Source organism: Sinocyclocheilus grahami, unplaced genomic scaffold (genome assembly GCF_001515645.1).
Source record: "Sinocyclocheilus grahami isolate Dianchi unplaced genomic scaffold, SAMN03320097.WGS_v1.1 scaffold692.1, whole genome shotgun sequence".
NCBI lineage: Eukaryota > Metazoa > Chordata > Actinopteri > Cypriniformes > Cyprinidae > Sinocyclocheilus > Sinocyclocheilus grahami.
In genome coordinates this window covers 983926-989152 of record NW_015505871.1, presented here as the reverse complement: position 1 = coordinate 989152, position 5227 = coordinate 983926, and the positions used below count along the sequence as shown (strand labels likewise).

General features: G+C 37.0%; 1 pseudogene; it reads right to left on the bottom strand.

Moving 5' to 3' along the window:
- The window catches only part of LOC107559614 (FACT complex subunit SSRP1-like), a 28723-nt pseudogene that overhangs the window by 9881 nt on the left and 13615 nt on the right, over positions 1-5227 (bottom strand).

Genomic DNA, 5227 nt, shown 5'->3' with positions numbered 1-5227 from the left:
ATGTTGAAAACAGTTGTGCGGCACAATATTTTTGTGGAAACCGTGACTTTTTTTCAGAATCTCTGATTAATAGAAAAAAAAAAGAAATGCACTTATTTGAAAATTATATTTTTTTGTAACATTATAAGTGTCTTTACTGTCACTTTTGATCAATTTAATGCATCCTTGTGGAGTAAAAAAAACGTATATTTTTTTTTTTGGTGAAAAAAAATAATTAATATTTTTGTGGAAACCGTGACTTTTTTTCAGAATCTCTGATTAATAGAAAAAAAAAAGAAATGCACTTATTTGAAAATTATATTTTTTTGTAACATTATAAGTGTCTTTACTGTCACTTTTGATCAATTTAATGCATCCTTGTGGAGTAAAAAAAACGTATATTTTTTTTTTTGGTGAAAAAAAACAACTTACTGACCTTGAATTTTTATACATTGAATACCTTGAATACATTATTTATTTTTTCATGCTGATTTACTAAAACAAACTGTGTAGAAAAGAGGCTGAATGATTTCAGCTAGATTATTATAGCATGGATTGACTAGAATTGGTTTTTAAAAAGGTTTGACTTTTCCCCCCACAGCAAATACATGAATACAGATATATAATTTTTAACCATAATTAATTATAATAATCCATTTGGATTATATTGCCCAGCCCTACTGAGCATATTACTTGTGTGCATTTTGGCTTAAACCAAAATAAACGTTTTGAAAACAACAGAAATTACCTCTTTAAATCCTCTGTTCTTGATGTTCAGCTTCTTGGCATTGACAAAGTCAAAGAGTTTTCCGTATTCTTCCCTACATAAGACAGAAGAGAGGCGATCTCCATTATCTTCTGATTTAGTGACCTGACGCTCATTTCAGGACAAAGTGCTGCAGAGAAAGCACTTTGTGGTGAAAGGCGTGACGATGAGGTGCAGTTTACCTCTCGATGTTGCTGAAGGTGTACTGGTTACTCTGCTTGGTCTCGATCTCGAAGTCGAAGGAGCGGGTGGTGGTGGTTCCTCTGGCGAAGTTGACGCAGGAGATCTCCTCGAAGCGCAGGTGAACCGGAGGCTTGTGCACGTAGATGAAGCCTCTCTCTAGAGGATACAGCAGCCCTGAGCTGGCCTTATACGCACACGTTATACACTGAGACCCCGAGTGACTACACACACACACACACACACACACACACACACACAAGACCGACATCAGGAAAACCTTCAAAACCAGCTCAACTTGACACGCTATTATAAATATGAGAACTAGGGGTGGGTAATACGAGCAATTCATAACCACAATATTTGGTATAAATAGGGGTATGCACTATTTATTTTTCACGATAATATCGTAATTGTGGTTTTAATGATATGCGAGCTGACATTATGGAGTGTGTCAACACACACACACACACACACAAAGACCGACATCAGGAAAACCTTCAAAACCAGCTCAACTTGACACGCTATTATAAATATGAGAACTAGGGGTGGGTAATACGAGCAATTCATAACCACAATATTTGGTATAAATAGGGGTATGCACTATTTATTTTTCACGATAATATCGTAATTGTGGTTTTAATGATATGCGAGCTGACATTATGGAGTGTGTCACTCATATTTCAAAAACAAACAAAAACACATCTTGAGAGTCCAAAAGCATTGACTGCGTGATGAAACCTATTAGAACGCAGTTAAAATTACCCTATAATTCAAGTTATGAAAGCAAAAATATTCCAGTTTTTTTATAATTATGTAATTTTACACAATCAAGAGTGCCGTTTTCCCGAATATCAGCGCATTAGCGCACTCGCAAATGTGATATTACTTTATACAACGGTTAAAAAAAATAAGAAAAAGTTAATTTTATGCGAGTTACATTTTAGACACAATATTGACTTTTTTTCCGTGCAGTTAAAATGACCCTATAATTCAAGTTATGAAAGCAAAAATATTCCAGTTTTTTTATAATTATGTAATTTTACACAATCAAGAGTGCCGTTTTCCCGAATATCAGCGCATTAGCGCACTCGCAAATGTGATATTACTTTATACAACGGTTAAAAAAATAAGAAAAAGTTAATTTTATGCGAGTTACATTTTAGACACAATATTGACTTTTTTTCCGCCAATAAAAATATTTCCAATCAAAGCCGGAGCGGAACATTTGTGCATCTCAGAGCAAACACTGCAGTGTTCCGTTCCTGAATCTTTTTATGAACAAATCATTTGATTCAATGATTCAATGAACCATTCGTAAAGACAGCCCCTGCGTCTCAATGTTCATACCATCCATGCTAAATAGTATGTGAGATTAGAATAAGTGTGTCCCAAAGCATAGTATGTTGAAAAGAGTAGGCCAAAAGTCTCCGGATGGTCTACTATTTCAGGTCGATTTTTGAAGTGTGGATCCGTGTACACTCTAATGGCTAAAATAGCCCAAAATCCATTGCGCTCTGGAGAAGGATTCGGTCCAGAACAACAAACACGAATAAAACGTGTTAGAAAAACTACAAACGTGGCGGATGCGCGCGATCGACGGTTAGGTAGAGAGGTTTACAAAAAGGGGTTTGAGTTACTAATAATCAACATTTAACCTGGTAAAAAATAAACAAATCATTTGATTCAATGATTCAATGATCCATTCGTAAAGACAGCCACTTGCTTCGTTTTTAAATGAATTATCTGCTTTGAACGAATCATTTGATTCAATAATCCATTCGTAAAGACAGCCACTTGCTTCGCTTCTAAATGAATTATCTGCTTTGAACGAATCATTTGATTCAATAATCCATTCGTAAAGACAGCCCCTGCGTCTCAATGTTCATACCATCCATCCTAAATAGTATGTGAGATTAGAATAAGTGTGTCCCAAAGCATAGTATGTTGAAAAGAGTAGGCCAAAAGTCTCCGGATGGTCTACTATTTCAGGTCGATTTTTGAAGTGTGGATCCGTGTACACTCTAATGGCTAAAATAGCCCAAAATCCATTGCGCTCTGGCGAAGGATTCAGTCCAGAACAACAAACACGAATAAAACGTGTTAGAAAAACTACAAACGTGGCGGATGCGCGCGATCGACGGTTAGGTAGAGAGGTTTACAAAAAGGGGTTTGACTGTGTGACGTGATAGTATGTCCCAAAGTACTCTTCTACTACACACTCAAAAGTGTGTACTTTTTCTTCACCAAAAGAGTACATACTTTAAGGGCGTAATATAAGTAGGCACACTGAGACGCAGCAAGCCACTTGCTTCGCATCTAAATGAATCACCTGCTTTGAACGAATCATTTGATTCAATGATTCAATAATCCATTCGTAAAGACGGCCACTTGCTTAGTTTCTGAATGAATCATCTGCTACGAATAATTTGATTCAATGATTCAATAATCCATTCGTAAAGACAGCCACTTGCTTCGTTTCTAAATGAATCATCTGCTTTGAACGAATCATTTGAATGAATGATTCCAATGAATCACTCATTAAGACCGGGACTTGCTGCCACCTGATGTCGGATTGTGTCATATTTATTGATCCATAAACTAGCCAATGCATCAGCACAAAAACACACTATGCAAAATATAATTTAATTATCAAAATATCTGAATTTAAAACAAATAAAATAAATAGATATAATATTTTTCAATATCGCACACCCCGAGATATAAAAAAAGTTACAAATATTGTTTTTATAAAAACAAACTACTACATGAAATAAAGACCAAATCATTGAGGATGGACCTTTCTGAATGAGTTATTCCTCATTTTCTCTCTAAATGCAATAATGCTAGTATATCATCCACCCCTAATGAGAAACTATATCTTCATAAGCACATCTGTTTGTGTGCTTTACCCCTTGAAGTTTCCAGGCACCGTGATCTTCCTGTTGACCAGAGCCTTCATGACCCTGCTGACGATCTCATAGAGCGGCCCGGACATGTTCTTACTGAGCTTGCCTTCATAACGCTTCTTCACCTCGTCCCTAGAGAAGACAGAGACCGATCCAGTCAGCAAAGCTAGCGGCGGTGAACCTCGGACAGACAGAGAAAGTGTACTCACTCGCTCATGTTCAGAGCAAGACTGAGCTCTTCGTCTTTGGAGAAGAGGAGGATGAGGAAATGATAACGCGTCTGACCCTGTTTAATGGGTGGGTCGAGACTGATCTGGAAAACAAAAAGCATCAAGGCTGGGTCAAGAATCAAATACAAACCATGAAGCAGCATCTGTAAAGATTTACTGACGAATAAAGCCTATGATTCTGCATTTAGCCAGCAGGTGGCAGCAGCACCAATGCATTATTTAGCATAGGACACACAATAGGGATGTTTACATGCACTCATGTTTATCAGTACAAAAGAATCCAATTCTATGTATTGGGATTTTTTCAGATAATTACACAATATTTTGTGTTATTGTGCTGGATCTGTGGCTGGTTTAGGCCTGTCATGGATAAATAAATGACATTAAAACCACCAGCAGGTGGCAGCCAGCCCCTTAATGAGTGATTCATTGAATCATTCATTCAAACAATTCGTTCAAATCAGCAGAGTCATTTACAAATTAAGCAAATGGCTCCTTATGAATGATTAATTGAATCACTGACTCAAATGATTCGTTCAAAACAGATTCACTTAGGAACGAAACACTGCAGTGTTGCTCTGAGATGCACAAATGTTCTAATATTAACTATTTTGTTGGCAAAACCGAAAAAACAATATTGTGTCAAAAACGTAACTCTTGTTTGCTGAACTGTTAAATTAAAACTATGAACTGTATAAAATCATTATCACATTTATTAAACGGCGCTCTTGCTTGGGTGATATTACATAACTATATAAATATAATAAACAAAAACATACACCGGGATATTTTTTGCTTTCATAACTTGAATTATAGGGTCATTTTAAACTGCGCTCTAATAGGCTTCATCACACAGTCAATGCTTTTGGACTCTCAAGACGTGTTTTTGTTTGTTTTTTGTGTGTGTGTGTGTGTGTGTGTGTGTGTGAGTGTCAGTGTGTGAGTGTGAGTGTGTGCGTGTGTGTGTGAGTGAGTGAGTGAGTGAGTGAGTGAGTGTGTGTGAGTCAGTGTGTGAGTCAGTGTGTGTCAGTGTGTGTCAGTGTGTGAGTGTGTGTGTCAGTGTGTGAGAGTGTGTGTGTGTCAGTGTGTGTGTGTGTGAGTGAGTGAGTGAGTGAGTGAGTGAGTGAGTGTGTGAGTGAGAGTGTGTGTGTGTGTGTGTGGGT